We start from the raw sequence: 17,541 nt of genomic DNA on the forward strand, positions 1-17,541 counted from the left end.
AAAGGCTCTATGGGAGCAGCCCGATCTTTCTTGGTCTTCCTCTTCTTCTTGGAGGGGGCAATAGGAGAGGCTTTAGGATGTTTCCTCTTCCTGGCTTCAGCCTCAGCAGTCCTCGTCTTCTTGAGCTCTGAAGCGGTTGACCGGCTTTTTGGCTTCGAGCCAGTCATTCTAGTTGGGAAGACAATGGGATCTGCTTCCTGCCTTGGTGCATCAGGTTCAGCCGTAGCTGGCTTCTTCATCTTCTTTGCTGCCATCCTGGGGTCGATGCCAGGACGCCCAAGGGCCTTGCGCTTCCCAGCCTCATTGTAGGCCTGCACACATTTGTCAGCCAGAACCTTCATGCGCTCACAAGAACCTTGAGCTTCTGCACGTTTCTTGAGAAAGGCTTCCTTGAGCTCGTGCAGCATAATCTTGAAGTTCTTCACCTCTTGCACGCTGAGCTTGGCCATATGCTTCTTGAACTGAGACTTTTCATAGTCAATCTTTTGCTTCAGTTCAACAATGCGCTGGGCGATAGCTAACTCTGAAGCAATGGCGCCATGGAAGGCGACACTGAGGCCAATGGGTAGCTGCAGATCTTCGAAGCTGATGTTTGGCGTGTCAAACCACTCATCAATGAAGTTGTGGATGATTGTCACATCAAAGAGAGGCGGATCATTGAAGATTTCTGCTTCTTCTTTGCTCTTGATGAGTTTCTCAAGAGCGTCATCTACAAGATCTTCATCACTTGACAAATCAATGGCATCATTGCGCAGAATGGCAGCAGCTGTTAGCTCTTGGCCGGTGTGTGGCAGAGGCATCTTGACCTTCTGGGGCTTGGAGATGCATGATAAATCTTCGGACTGCACACTGTCTTCAGGAGGTGCAGTTGCCAGTGGCTTCGCCCGTGAGATTTTTGGTGAAGGGGCAGGCTTTGAAGCTTTAGGCTTCTTGAACTTCTTTGGCTTCGGTGCTGCAGGCGCTTCATCTGATTCAGCGTCAGCTACAGGCTCATTCACTGCAATCCCTTGAACCAAGATTGTAGAAAGGACCAACGACATTGGGTTCTGCATCTCGTGTGTCATCAGCCCTTGGAGCTGAGGCACCAGGGTTGAAGTCTACTCCCAATGTCTTCTTGTTTTGCTTCACTGAGTTCTAGGCAAACTGGAAGTTGCGCTTGAACAGAATGTCGTCATGACACCATAGTAGTGACGATGGGTGTGCATCAATAGGCTGTGGCCCACGGACCATGCAGGGATAGAAGCCTTGTTCAATGGCTTCATCTCTGGACCTGGGTTGAAGATTCTTGTATAGGATGTCTCCCCACGGTCTCTTGATGGCATTTTTCTCAGCATATTCCTAGGTTACAAATCGGTATTTGAACCATTGTTCTGCCCAATATCTTCAAATCCATTGGATTCGGGTCTTGCGCTGATTGTAATCCTCTTCAGGATCTGTCTTGTATAGTTCTGAGAGGTCATCTGGCAGATCTCTAGATGTTTCTCCACGACGCTTTCTGCCACCCTTCCTTGCTGATTTCTCTGAAGCCATGAACTTTAAACTGAAAGGCTTCAACACGTTCAAAGGCTTCAAATATTTTCGCTTGCTGGATAAACAGGAACCGTCTTCGGGAGAATTTATATGATGCTGTAAGAATTCTGCAAATGAATGCAGACTATGAGAACTAAGGGATTCTCCCACGGACATGTACCTGTGACAGCATTATGGTGTGAGGGAAGGGGAAGAGGTCATATGCATTCTCAGAAGATTTTGAATATAAATCAGTTTAGAAGACATTGACCTCATCGTGCGAAGACATTCACTCATAGATAAGGAGTTGGTTCCAAATTTGTACGAATCCAGAGATCAGTACAAGTGAGGAATCTAACTACTTTGTGAAGCATAAGTGAATATACTAGGCATGTTATGAGATGCAGTATGAGAGAGATCTAACTTGTGTGAATAGAAACTGCTTGTGGTAGAAAGTGACAAAGCCATAGGATCAACGGTGCCGTAAAAAGGAAGTTTTATTTACCACACTAAGAACTGCTAGACGGAGTGGAAGATGAGGCCAAGCAGTTCGATCTTCCGTGCCCTAACTTGGCGATGGAGGACACCTACGGCGACGGCGGAGAGGACAATGTCCGCGGTCGGCGTGAAGACGATGTCGGAGAGGTTGCGGCAGCGAAGCGCTTCGTCGCCGGCGTCGTCGAGGGCTAGCAGTGGCGCTAGGGTTCGTGCGAGAGAGGAAGAAGAGATAATGACCGCCATGAAGTGTGTATTTATAGGTACAGGGGCGGCACTGCGTTATTACACAGGTGCCCCTGGCGATTCGCATCTGAGGAACACGTGGCCATCATACAGAATTTTGGGGTTTGTTCCACGTCCCACGCACGCCTGGATTGTCGGGTGGTCGTTCCTACTTCTCCGGGTTTCGTGTGGAGGAATGAGCATTGAAAGTGGACTTAAGGTTTGTCTTTGTATCTTCTGCTGACAAGGACGCAGAGAAGATATTCGACAGTTTCAATAGAATGCATATGATTTGGAGAGATAGAGTTTGAGATAGATAGCATAGAGAGGTTAGGGTCCGATCACATTCACTTAGTTCAAAAGATTCAACAAGAAGACATAGCTATAAGTGAATGCTGTAGAGGACAGAACACTAGTGTATATATATAATCAACATAGTGAACATAATCATGAAGACATGTTGAGATTGAAGCCAAACCAAATGTGAAGACATAGCAAGGTAACGCCATGAGTGAAACACTTCAAAATAGAACATTTGGTGGTGGCGTTACCCACCGTATAGGAAGTATTAGACCCAGACACGGCGCACAATTATCGTGGCGCTCCGAAGTCAAATTCCACATTAATGTATTCACACTTAGAATGTATGTCTTCATTGATTGAAGATATACTTTACTTCCTGTGTTGCACATCTAAGTCATCAATATGCATAAGGGTTAGGATGTGTGCCTGATCACAGGACATTTGAGGATTCCAGGATATTTAGCTCACACCGTAACTTGCAAAATCTCTTCTCATCCAAGGGCTTGGTGAAGATATCTGCCAATTGCTCTTCAGAATTGACGTGTATGATATCAATATCTTCCTTCACAACATGATCTCTGAGAAAGTGATGACGAATTTCAATGTGCTTTGTCTTCGAGTGCTGAACTGGGTTGTTGGCAATCTTGATGGTGCTTTCGTTGTCGCAATAGAGTGGCACTTGCTTCAGATGAATGCCATAGTCTTTGAGCGTTTGCTTCATCCACAGAAGCTGAGCGCAGCAAGATCCAGCAGCAATGTATTCAGATTCAGCAGTGGAGAGAGATACACAGTTCTGCTTCTTTGAAGACCAACATACAAGTGATCGTCCCAGAAAGTGACATGTGCCTGATGTAGACTTGCGATCAACTTTGTCACCAACATAATCAGCATCCGAGAATCCAACCAGATCAAACTCTGAGCCCTTTGGATACCATAATCCTAGAGTTGGGGTGTGAGCCAAATATCGAAGAATTCGCTCCACAGCTAAGTGATGCGACTTCTTTGGTGCCGCTTGAAATCGAGCACACATGCAAACACTAAGCATAATATCTGGCCTAGATGCACATAGATAAAGTAAAGAACCAATCATGGAGCGGTATACCTTTGATTGAACTCTTTACCATTGTCGTCAGGACCCAGATGATGCTTGGCTGGCATTGGCGTTGTGAAGCCTTTGCAGTCTTGCATACCGAACTTCTTCAGGCAATCTTTGAGATACTTCTCTTGAGATATGAATATGCCGTTGCGTTGCTGTCGTATTTGAAGACCGAGAAAGAACTTCAGCTCTCCCATCATAGACATTTGATATTGCTCTTGCATCATATATCCAAACTCTTCACTGTACTTCTGATTGGTGCAGCCGAAGATAATGCCATCCACATATATTTGGCACACAAACAGTTCACCATCATATGTCTTCGTGAAGAGAGTGGGGTCGAGAGAACCAGGTATGAAGCCTTTGCTCTTCAGGAAGTATTTGAGTGTGTCATACCAGGCCCGAGGGGCTTGTTTGAGGCCATACAGTGCCTTGTTGAGCTTGTATACCATGTCAGGATGTTTTGGATCTTCAAAGCCAGGAGGTTGTGCAACATACACTTCTTCTTCAATCTTGCCATTGAGGAAGGCGCTCTTCACATCCATTTGATAAAGAAGTATGTTGTGATGATTTGCATAGGCCAGCAGTATGCGTATGGCTTCAAGTCTAGCCACAGGAGAAAATGTTTCATCGAAGTCAATGCCTTCCACTTGAGTATATCCTTGAGCGACGAGACGAGCTTTGTTTCTAACAACTTGACCATGCTCATCTTGCTTGTTGCGGTATATCCATTTGGTGCCTATTATGTTGTGCTTCCGAGGATCGGGACGCTTGACTAGTTCCCATACATTATTCAGCTCAAACTGTTGAAGCTCATCTTGCATAGCTTGAATCCATTCAGGTTCCATGAAGGCTTCTTCAACTTTCTTGGGTTCTGTTATTGAGACGAATGCAAAGTGCCTACAGAAATTTGCTAGCTGAGTTGCCCTTGAACGAGTGAGTGGACCGGGTGCATTGATGCTATCAATTATTTTTTCAATCTGCACTTCATTGGCAACGCGAGGATGCACAGGGCGAAGATTTTGCTCTTTCTGATCATTGTCATTGTTAGAAGGAATGTCTTCAGGCTGAGCATTGTCTTCATGTTGATCAGGTGCTGAGATGATAAGTTCTTCTTCAGGATGAGCTTCAGAAGGTATAATTTCTCCAGTTCCCAATAGCTTGATTGATTCACTGGATGGAACTTCATCTAGCACATTTGGCAGTTGCTCTCTTTCTGAACCGTTGGTCTCATCGAACCGCACATCCACTGTTGAGATTGAAGACTCTGTAGGAGTGCGAATCCTTTCCATATCCAAGCATAAGACCCTCATGTGCCTTTGGTGCAAACTTTGAGGTGTGATGTGGGTCCTTGATCCAGCACCTGGCGCCAAATACTCTGAAGTAACTAACATTTGGCTTCTTGCCAGTAAGGAGCTCATAAGATGTCTTGTTCAGAAGCTTGTGAAGATAAACATGGTTGATTGTATGGCATGCAATATCAATGGCTTCAGGCCAGAATTTTCTTGGAGCCTTGTATTCATCTAGCATCGTTCTGGCCATCTCAATGAGTGTTCTGTTCTTGCGTTCGACGACCCTATTCTGTTGTGGCGTGTACGGGGCTGAGAATTCATGTGTGATGCCCAAGGTATCAAGATATGTATCAAGGCCAGTGTTCTTGAATTCAGTGCCATTGGCACTTCTGATATGCTTTATCTTGGCGCCATAGTTGTTCATTGCTCGATTGGCGAAGCGTCTGAAGACATCCTGCACTTCAGTCTTGTAAAGGATTATGTGCACCGAAGTATATCTAGAATAATCATCAACAATGACAAAGCCATAGAGACAAGCAGTAGTAGTAAGAGTTGAGTAATGAGTGGGACCGAAAAGATCCATGTGAAGCAGTTCGAAGGGTCGAGTAGTGGTCATGATTGTCTTCGAGGGATGTTTGGCCCTCGTCATCTTTCCTGCCTCACAGGCACCGCATAAGTGATCTTTCTTGAACTTGATGCCCTAGATGCCTATGACATGCTTCTTCTTTGCCAGGGTGTGGAGGTTCCTCATGCCAGCATGCCCAAGCCTCCGATGCCAGAGCCAGCATTCTGAAGCTTTTGCTAGAAGACATACGGCAAGCTGTGGTCCTGCTGAGAAATCTACCACATACAAATCATCTTTTTGATACCCTTCAAATACTAGAGACTTGTCAGATTCCATTAGAACAAGGCAACGATATTTTCCAAATATTACGATCATGTTTAAATCACAAAGCATTGAGAAAGACATTAAGTTGAAGCCAAGGGATTCAACAAGCATGACTTTATCCATGTGTTGATCCCTTGAGATTGCAACTCTACCTAGACCCAATACCTTACTTTTACTAGTGTCAGCAAATGTAATGTGGTTCTTGTCGGATGGACGTAAGGTCGAGTCCATAAGAAGGCTTCTTTTGCCAGTCATGTGATTTGTACACCCACTATCAATAATCCATTCTGAAGACGCTGGTGTCGTACCGTACAGTGTAGTTAGGGGGATAGGCTTCACGAAGAGCATTGTGAAGCAAAAACATTTGACGAACCAGTGGGTTATGAAAGCTTAGATCCAGATTAGGACTAATAGGGAGAGTGGCAAGCGATTCAGGAACGAAGTACATAGTAAGACCATTCGGGCATTTGATCTTGCGCCCTACAAGATGTTTAAGGTCCCCAGCAATAGCGTCAGGCGATTTTGGTTTTCTGCTGGAGACCTTTCCCTACAAAAGAGAGTTAAGCTTTCTTAGCCACCCACATCTTCAAGGGTGGCTTAGAAGCAATAAGTCTAAGTGCAGCATCTGAGAACTTTGGCTTTGGAGCCCTAGCAAACAGTCTTGCAGGCGGACAATAGTACTCATAAGAATAAGCAGAATAGTTCTTGGTCTTATGAACATGGCGGTTTGATGAACCGCTCTCATATTCATATGCCTGAGTATGGTTTCCCTGCAAAACATTTGCGTTAGTGCGACTCAGGTGAGTCCTCTCTCTGTATGAAGCCTTTGGACCGTATGAAGCCTTTGGTCTGTGGTTTGTCTTCTTCACGTGAGGTGTCATGATGACATTCACAGGAAGATTCTCCAGACACCTTTTTGAAACCCAGATCTTCTTCATAGGCGGTCCATTCCAGCAGTTAGTACCAATGTACCTGGCAAACACTTCACCATTCTGATTCTTAAACAGTTTATAGTTTGCATCAAGGGATTCATCAATGATAATGGGGTTAGCACAAGTGAAGCCAGATAGATTGGATGGATCTGCTGAAGGTTCCTTTGCAGCAACCCACGTGGTTTTGGGGTACTGCTCAGGTTTCAGTAAGAGCCATCAGCATTCATTTTCCTTACGAACCCAACACCCTCTTTCCTCGGGTTTCGGTTCAGAATCTGCTTTTTGAGGACATCACATAGTGTCTGATGCCCTTTAAGACTTTTGTACATCCCTGTTTCAAGCAATGTCTTCAACCTAGCATTCTCATCAGCAATAGCAGTGGTATCCTCAGCAGAGGGGTTAGTTACCACATCAACAGTTGAAGATATTACAACAACAGTAGCAGTAGAACATTCAGCAACAGAAGTAGCATTATCACACTCAATGCATTTAAGACATGGTGGTTCAAATCCTTCCTGAGCGGAACTGATCTGTTTGGCGCGAAGTGACTCGTTTTCCTTTTTAAGATCTTCATGAGCCGCTCTCAATTTCTCAAGATCTTGCTTCCTTTGAAGATAATCATAGGAAAGCTTTTCATGATTTGTTGAGAGAGTTTCATGACGACTTTCGAGTTCCTGATACTTAACGTGAAGATTTTTTATGTCTTCAATTAAGGATTCAGATCGAGTCATTTCAGCACCTAACAGATCATCGCTTCTGTCTAACAGTTTTTGAATATGTTCCATAGCTTTCTGTTGTTCAGTTGCAATTTTAGCAAGTGTTTTGTAGCTGGGTTTTGAACCACAATCAGAGTCATCGTCACTAGATGTTTGATAGTGAGTTGTGCGTGTGTTTACCTTGGCACCATGTGCCATGAAGCGGTAGGTAGAAGCGGAGTAGTCCTTGTCATTTGCATCGGTGTCGGTGAGGAAGTCATTGTCTTCATTGCTGAAGATGGACTTGGCAATGTATGCTGTAGCCAGACTTGCGACGCCTGAATCAGACTCCTCGTCAGACTCCACCTCCGCCTCCTCAGAAGCGGACTCCTCCTCTGAATCCATTTCCTTGCCAACAAACGCACGTGCCTTGCCAGATGAGCTCTTCTTGTGTGATGAATACTTTGAGGAAGACTTGGATGAAGACTTTGAGTATTTCTTCTTCTTCTTGTCGTCAGAGTTATATTCCTTGCTCTTCTTCTTCTTTTTGTTCTCATTGTCCCACTGTGGACACTCAGAGATGAAGTGGCCAGGTTTCTTGCACTTGTGACATGTTTTCTTCTTGTAGTCGTGAGCAGAAGCTTCATCATTCCTTGAGCTTGATCGGGAAGACTTTCTGAAACATTTCTTCTTGGTGAATTTTTGGAACTTCTTCACAAGCATAGCAAGTTCCCTTCCAATGTCTTCAGGATCATCCGAACTGCTGTTAGATTCTTCTTCAGATGAGGAGACAGCTTTTGCCTTCAAGGCACGAGTTCGCCCATAGTTTGGACCGTAGATATCTCTTTTCTCAGAAAGCTGAAACTCATGTGTGTTGAGCCTCTCAAGTATGTCAGACGGCTCGAGTGTCTTGAAATCAGGACGTTCTTGAATCATCAGGGCTAGGGTGTCAAACGAACTATCAAGTGATCTCAGTAGTGTCTTGACGACTTCATGTTTGGTGATCTCAGTAGTGCCGAGGGCTTGAAGCTCATTTGTGATGTCAGTGAGTCGGTCAAATGTGAGCTGGACATTCTCATTGTCATTTCGCTTGAAGCGGTTGAAGAGGTTGCCAAGGACACTGATTCTCTGATCTCTCTGGGTTGAGACGCCTTCATTGACCTTGGAGAGCCAGTCCCAGACCAGCTTAGATGTTTCCAAAGCACTCACACGACCATACTGTCCTTTGGTTAGATGACCACAGATGATATTCTTGGCAGTAGAGTCCAGTTGAACGAACTTCTTGACATTAGCAGCAGTGACACCTTCTCCAGCCTTGGGAACGCCGTTCTTGACGATATACCATAGGTCGACATCAATGGCTTCAAGATGCATGCACATCTTATTCTTCCAGTAGGGATATTCAGTTCCATCGAAGACGGGGCACACGGCGGAGACTTTAATTATCTCTGCAGTCGACATAGCTAAAACTCCAGGTGGTTAAACCGAATCACACAGAACAAGGGAGCACCTTGCTCTGATACCAATTGAAAATGCGTTATATCGACTAGAGGGGGGGTGAATAGGCGATTTTTATGAAAGTCTTCAAAACGTGGAAGTTATGAAGACAAACGATAGAAATAAACCTATTACCCTTCAGCGGAAGGTAGACTACACTAGGCAAGTCAAAGTCAAGTATTCAATAGAGTGAAAGCACAATGACTAATAGCAGCAATGTAGTAAGGATCAGGTAGGAAGATATTGTTAAGCCACACAGAACATGCAGTCACTCAGTGAAGACAAAAGATAGTGCGAACATACAATGACTTCACAAGGAGTAACAGTAAGTAAAGGGAAGGGAAGATCAAACTAGTGACTCGCTGAAGACAATGATTTGTTGGACCAGTTCCAGTTGCTGTGACAACTGTACGTGTGGTTAGGGCGTCTAGGTATTTAAACCTTAGGACACACAGTCCCGGACACCCAGTCCTGAACACGCAGCTCAGGACACCCAGTCCTCACTGTATTCCCCTTGAGCTAAGGTCACACAGACCTCGCCCAATCACTCTGGTAAGTCTTCAAGGTAGACTCCCAAACCTTAACAGACTTCGTTCACTGGCAATCCACAATGTCTCTTGGATGCTTAGAACGCGACGCCTAACCGGCTGGAGGATGCACGGTCCTCAAGTGTAATAAGTCTTCAGATCACACAAACAAGAAGACTTAAGTGATGCCTAATTCTCTTTGGCTCTGGGTGGTTAGGGCTTTATCCTTGCAAGGAATTCACTCTCAAAGGCTTCGAGGTGGGTTTCTCTCAAACGACAAAAGCCGTACTCTGAATCTGAGCAGCCAATCATTTATGGTTGTAGGGGGTGGGCTATTTATAGCCACTTGGCAACCCGACCTGATTTGTCCGAAATGACCCTGGGTCACTAAGGAACTGACACGTGTTCCAATGGTCAGATTTCAAACTCACACGGAAACTTTACTTGGGCTTCAAGCAAAGCTGACTTGCCCGACTCTGGACAAGATTCGCTCTCAAAGTCTTCACTCGAAGACATAGGTTTTGTTTAAGCATCACTTAAGTCATTCTGACTGGTTCTCTTGGACCCCACTTAACAGTACGGTGGTTCCTATGACTCAACACAGAAGAAAGAGAACTACGAAAGATCTAAGTCTTCGAGCTCCATAGGCTTCATGTGGTGTCTTCTCTTGTCATGGTCTTCAATGTGAATATCTTCATATACCCCCTTTGACTTCAATGTTTTCATACATTTTTAGGGGTCATCTCTGGTAGGAAAACCGAATCAATGAGGGACTTCTACCTGTGTTATCCTGCAATTCTCACAAACACATTAGTCCCTTAACTAGGTTTGTCGTCAATACTCCAAAACCAACTAGGGGTGGCACTAGATGCACTTACACCAAGATCCATGGGTGGCACTAGATGCGGTTAGTCCCCCTGAGGAGAGATCCCCCACATCTTCAAGCTGAATCGTGGAGCGAATCCAGTCGCCCTGGATCCAGCCGGGCGGCAGACCGGACCTCGAGGAAGATCCCCCCGAGTCGTCTTCTTGCCCTTCGGCTTCCATGCCACCGTTGCCGTGACCTTCTTGGCGCGCTCCAGAGCCGCCGTCTTGTCCTTCCCCACCGTCGCAGGCTGCTCGCAGGTGGAGCGGAGGTGTCGAGAGTGGCGGAGGCGAGATGAAGAAACATAGGAAGGAGTAGGAGAATGGGATGCGCTGTGCGGGCACACCAGCCGCAGATCCTTTTATCCGCACATTTCCAAGAGACTGACTATCAGGCTCGAGAGATCCTGTCAAATCCCACAACAGCCACGCGCTCGGTACGTGGCGAAAAAGGAGGCGCAGAAATCGAGGCGCCCCTACCTAATCTGCCCCGATTACTACGGCGCTCTCCATCCCGCGCGCTTCCCCAAATTTCGAATCCTGTGAGATCTGGGAATGGCGGCGCAATTAGTCATGTCGAAGATCTCGTTCTACTCCAACACTCGAAGCATTCCAGGATAAATTCACTCGACAAAATTCTAAATGGATCGAGGCTATTAAAAATAAAGTTGAAGGTTTACCGTGGTTCACCAACACAGGTACGATGCCCCTAAAGCATGAGAACTGAGTCGGAACCATCTTCAACCTCTTCTACCCTCGGACGTCAATCCATTCTGGGGCTAATGACAAGGACATGTACCTAGGGTAGGGTAATAGGCCTGACCTAGACGCCCTCCCCAAGGTCACTACCCTAAGATCAACGGCATTCAAGGCACAACAGATTTCACCGACTGGGATCACCTCTGAGTGCAACTCACTCGACCAACAACTCCACTCGGATAACCTAATTCCATTCGACCAGTATATCATCACTCGACCAAACAAGAAGCCACTCGGAGTACAGAAGATGTAAAGTCACTCAGGATGGCAATGGTCAGGCGTTCACTCCATAGTGTTAATGATCATTTATGTGCCTTTATTGTTGGCATTACCAATAACGCCTCACCTTAATGTACATTGAACCCTGTGTAACGTGGGACAGCTGGGGTCTTGTCGCACTCTATATAAGCCAACCCCTCCTCTGGCACAATGGTTCACACTCCCTATAACTTCACGCATAATACAGTCGATCGCCTCAGGGCACCGAGACGTAGGGCTTTTACTTCCTTTGCGAAGGGTCTGAACTCGTAAATCTTGCATGCACAACCTCCTTGTAGCTAGGATATTGCCTCCTCCAACGTACCCCCTTTCTACTGTCAGACTTAGAACCATGACAGTCGGCTTAAACGTCATTGCAATGATATGGGAGAGCTCATGGTGGCTCTCATCAAGTATGCTGGCTCACACAACACTAAGGACTCTGAATCTGATGATGAAAACTGCAACAAGGGGAAGAAGAGTGGTAATGGTAAGGGTCAGCAGCAGAACGTGATAGGGTATAATGGTCATAATCAGGGCAACAATGGTAAGTGCAAGCAAATCGGTGGCAGGTCAGATTTTGTGGCTAACACTAATGCTCAGCATAGAAACCAGCGTCATAAGGGTAAGCCGCAATTTGGAGGACCAAAATTTAACCTGGAGGCAATGCTTAATGACCCTTGCCCAAAGCATAGTTTGCCCTGCAGCCATCAACTCATGCATGGAAGGACTATTTTATCATAAAAGAGTAGAAAAATTCTAACTTCAACCAGAATCACGACAATAATAATGCCCGCCTGGCGGGTCAGGATCCGGCTCACAAGGTCCCTGTTTTGGTGGTGGCGGCTTAAATTTCTGGGTATAGGGGACAAGGCAACCAGGGTTGTTATAACTAACAGTCAGGTTAGGGTAACCAGGAGCATCCATCCGGATGCCAGAGCAACCCAAAGCAACTTAACAGTGGTCAGTATCATGTCTTCACCACGAGTCTATGTAAGCTGGATCAGAAAGTTCATAAACGTGTGCTCAGTGCGATTGAGCCGGCGATGGTCCGAGCATCCAATCACATGGGGTAGAGAGGATCACCCGCCCCGGGATGAAAATCCGGGTCAACTAGCATTGGTGGTAGCCCCTCAGGTTGGGGTTATAAATTCACTAAAGTGCTCATGGACGGTGGCAGTAGTATCAATATCCTCTATTATGGTACTTTCCGCAGGATGAATTTAACTGATAAGGAGCTTAAGCCGTCCTCTATAGTTTTTCATGGTGTGGTCCCTGGTATGTCGACATACGCAGTAGGGAAAATTGCCTTCGAAGTGGCTTTTGGTGATGACTATGACTATAGAGCAGAGTCGTTGTGGTTTGAAGTGGTTAAAATCAAGAGCCCTTATCATGCCTTGTTTGGGCGGCCGGCTTATACAAAGTTTATGGCATGGACTTGTTATGTTTACTTACATCTTAAAATGCCAGGGCGTAAGGGCACAGTTACAGTCCATGGCGATCGAAGAATTGCATTGGAATGTGAGGAAGGATGTGGGGACCACGTCTCATAAGTCATGATCACCGGATGCACGTGTAAAGTGATCCTATAGATCAGTAGAAGCTGAATAACAAGAGTCTTACATCCACACATACCGTCTTACACAAATTATGGCCATTATGGCCAAGTCTTCATAAGCTCGCAGCAGAAATCCTCAACGATAGCATAAACCCATGCCATCTGCCTTAACCCTACAGGCATTCTGACTGGGAAAGCGTACTAGCTCGCATGTTCGTCACCAAAGAACTCTTCATCTTAATCTTGTTCTTCCAAGCCTGGCCAAGTAAATAGCCAGGGACAAACCAGTGATTATGTTTGAATGTACTCACAAGCAACCCATGATTTTGAATAAGGCGTGACAATGCATGATATAGCACTAAGTAGGAAATTTTGCAGAAAGCTAGTTTTGTGTGCAATGATATGTCCAACAACTTGTAAAGCATGCACCGTAAGCATTCAGATATACGTGTGAACATGTTACAAATATGAACATAAACACAGTTTGGATCAACTCCAACTTAATCAATGTGTTGAGTCATTCCACTCGACTCAAGTAGTTTTCTCCACACAACCAACCACACACACCAGGTTTCATAAACAATGGACGTAGCCCAAGAGCGGTTATCCAACTGTCCTTGACCATGGACACGACTATTCGAGTAGTTTGACACTCTAAAGAGGTTGCACAATTTACCCACAAGATCTGGGGAACTTGCATGTCATCCATGACCGGCGGTACCTCAAGTACCCGGTGTAAGCACCCGATAATTACCTTTCCCTAGCCATGTCTAACATAGAGTCCACTCGATTGGTAATAGCACCCATGCCAAACATTGTCATATAGTAAGATTTGTGGAGCCACGCTCCCATATTCATCACATAACACAAGCAAGGGGGTACCAACGGTGTGTCGGGTGCCCTATAATAACAGTCATGGCCGCCTATCCAAACACGACCCCATCCCGAGAGTGACCACGCCACTCCCATCACTAGAAATGTGGGCGTCCATGCTAGCACGAACTAGGTAATCAATGATGCCATTTCCCATATAAGGGTAGAGTGGTTGCGCATGTTTGGTTGGGGCAACGGTCACAACTTAAACCAAACTGTTTCCAAAAAGAACACACTCACTTGCCTCGGTACACCACTTCGTCATCAAGTGGTTACTTAGCTCAACATCTCCCTCGGGCATTAGTGGCACCCGATGGGGTTTCCAAAAAGTCTTTTAAAAATATTCTTGCATCCATCACCATGCATATACCTGTCCCTTTTTCTGTAGAAACTACTTTGGCATCCTATCTACTCCCACCCGCATAACCCTCATAGGAAGGTAGGGTCATGCACAATGCACATATCAACAAGGGAGTAACAAAGGCAACAACCAAAGTGGATACCATCTCATCAAGATTCCGATGCAACAATAATAAAGTGCTATATGACATGCATAAAAGGGTTTCATAGGCATGGTCAAAGGGCTGCTTGCCTTGGTTGGCTTGGTTCTCAAAGTTTTGAGTCCTTCTCCTTCTTCTTCTCCAACTATGTCGTCAAACACGAGACCTATTCGTCCAAAAGGAACAATGAGAAAATAAGGCAAAAGCAAAAACAGAAAAATAAAGTGCTTATAAAAATGTCAACTATTTTTGTTAAATATTAGGATGAAAACTAAGAATTCAAAATTCTTAGTTTTGGGTTTGGAGTTATGGAATAATAGAAATGGATTTTCAGAGATGGATTTGAATGCTCAAATTTGAATTTAAATTTGAATAGTACAGAAAAGTTTGTTGGGTATGTATGAAAGCTACACCATTAGATAGGTGGGATTTTTAGAAAAATATCGGAGTTGGAATTATTTCATTTGGACAAGTATTTTGATTTTTGGAAATTTTGTAAGTTTCTAAAAAAAGAAAAGGAGGAAATGGCATTGTGCCAATCGGCCGATTTGGCCATAGTGCGGCAGGCCCAGAGGGGATCCAGCCCGCGTGACAAGCCACGTAGAAGGTGTATTCAGAGAATACGCCTCTAGCCGACGCAGCATACCGCTTCGCGCGCGGGGGAGATTTGAACTTGTCGTGTGGGGCCCACCCGTTAATGTGTGAGGCTGACCGATGGACTCCACGTCCGTCATCGTCAACCTCGGGCCAGAGAGGGCGGCGAGCTACCAGTATCGATGTGGTCGACGGCGAGGCGATCTAAGGGCACTTATGTGCTCAGGACGGAGTCGCCGTTCGGGTGGAGGTGGAGTTGGTCGCCGGGGTGTAGGGGTTCGACAACGATGAGGAAGCTGATGCAAAACTTCGAGAGGTGCTTGCCTTGGTCAATTCGGGCTGCAATAGAGAGGGGAAACAAAGGGGAAATGGTCAGGGAGGTGCGGCGGTTCCAGATCGAGAGATAAATGAGGCGAAGAGTGCATGTACCCCGAGATTGATGACGACCTGAGGCAGCGGAGCTCGAGCTCGATCTCGAGCTCGGGCGCTTCTGGAGAGGAGTGGGTGGTGCATGGGGTTGATTAGGAGCTTCAGAGGGTGAGTGGTGAGGAGAGGAGGGCTTGGGGAGGCCTTACATAGCCGACCTGAGGCTCACCATGGACAGAGCTCACAGGTGCCTACGGCAACGGCTCTGGTGGCCAAGGGGAGGAGCTGGGTCTACTCTGTGGTGCTTGTAGGGGTGGCGTAGGTTGCTGGTGAGAGAGAGGTGCATTGAGGTGAGCTCGAGGCGGGCCCCGTGCGTGAGCCGGCACTGGTGGGCTCGGGCGGTGCTCTGTTCACACGCGGGACAGGCAGGGGAGAGAGAGGAAGGAGGTGGGTCGACCACTTGTCGTGCTACGAACGCTGAGGTGCATCGGCAGGCATGTTGGGGAGGCCCTAGGTGGCCGGGCGCATTGGGCAGTGGCAGCTACAGTACTTTGGTGCACTATAGTGCGCTCCAGAGCGCCCGAATGGCTAACACTGGCATATTTTTAGGCGCCCTAGTCATGGACACTAGTGTCTAGGGTCTCCGGGTGGGAGTCAAGAAAGGGAATGCAACTTTGGATGCGCTGGAAGTGCTCTGGTGTGAGGAGGGGGTGAGAAAGATTGAATTTGCTGCTGTCTAGAGAGGTAAATGGGGGGTTTTACCCCCCCTCAATCAACGAACCGAGGAGGAGAGGGAATTGCTGGTTGTAGAAGATGACTAGGAGAAGCTCTGGTAAAGATTTGAGCTTACGGAGAATAGTGGAAGGGGTCAAAACAGTGGCTTAGGCAAAATAACAGAAGGTCTTTGATGATGCTTTGGGCATGCAAATGAATTCTTCTTAACGTGATATTTAACAGGATCAAATATCATCTACAAATGATGTTTATCACGAAGCTTGAGTCAATTTGGAGAAAGTTGCCAATGTAACTTTTGCAAACCCTAGAAATCAAATGAAATGGTTTTACCAAGATTTAGTCATGCAAATCTTTTCTCCTTGATTCACCACTTGGTGTAGTGTCATATTTTGAGTATTTGAGCATGTACACAAAAATTGGGATCAAAAGGAGACACTTGGCAATGTAGAGTTGCTCAAATTTGGTTCTGGAGAAAGAGGGTTTTGGGGCATTTTGATCAAGTTATCTTGTTCTCCAACTTGTGCCATTTGGTATAGATGAATAATTAGACCATTTGAGCATGTGTAGCATGTTTCGGAACATTTGGACATGTTTGGTAGTGCAAAGTTGTTCAAACTTGGAAAACGACATAAATGGTTTTGAGAGGGTTCCCTGGGGTTGTACTCTTCTCCATGACATGAGACTTGTCAAGATCATCAAGTAGGCCATTTTTGTGACATGGTGGAATTTTCTTGGATTAAATGGAGAATACTTCCTTTGTAAATATTTCAAAAGCTTCAAATATCCAGAAAGGGTTTTTGAGGGATTTGACCAATATTTTGGCCATGACCATGTGTTGAAACTCATATATATGGACAATATATGTCCACTTAGTCTCCCTAAATTTTCTCAAATGTTTTTGAAACTCTAAAATAATTTTTACCTATTAAAGACCATTTATGGCCTAAAGAAAAATCCTTTAAATAAAATAGCAAAATAACTTTTAAAATAATATTTTTGTGGTTTTAGGGAGTCCTAAATCTAATAGGATTTAAATATAATTTTTGAAAGATTTTTCACATCCCATATTAAGTACTTGTAGTTCAAGACATAACTCATGGGTTTTTGGAAAACCTAATTAGAAAATACTTTTTGGCCAAATTATTTTTACAAGACAATACTATTCTGATGTATACACATGGCATGATCATTGGGCAAAATTCTGGATCAAGGAGATGAAGTATAGGAGTTGGAGGATTTATTTGATTTTTAGAGCACTTTCAAACGTCAAACAAAAATCCAAATCAAGCAAAGTCCAAAGTATTCAAAAGTTTTTGTCAAACCACATTTATCATGACTTATTAGCTTAAGTGTTGTGGTATGAAAATCAGGGTGTGACAAAGGAGATGCTGCATATGCTGAGTCGGCTTGCGCCACAGAGGAGCTCAAATTTTATAAACATAATGTTGACCTGGCGGATATGTCCCGTTTGAAGAAGCCGACCACTAAGCAAGACCCTTTGTTGAAGATTAAGTCGGCTAATGATACTGAACAGGTTGACTTTGTACATGGCGCCTCATCTCAGTAGTTCACCA

This window comes from Triticum dicoccoides, chromosome 6A, assembly GCF_002162155.2.
Source record: "Triticum dicoccoides isolate Atlit2015 ecotype Zavitan chromosome 6A, WEW_v2.0, whole genome shotgun sequence".
Taxonomy (NCBI): Eukaryota; Viridiplantae; Streptophyta; class Magnoliopsida; order Poales; family Poaceae; genus Triticum; species Triticum dicoccoides.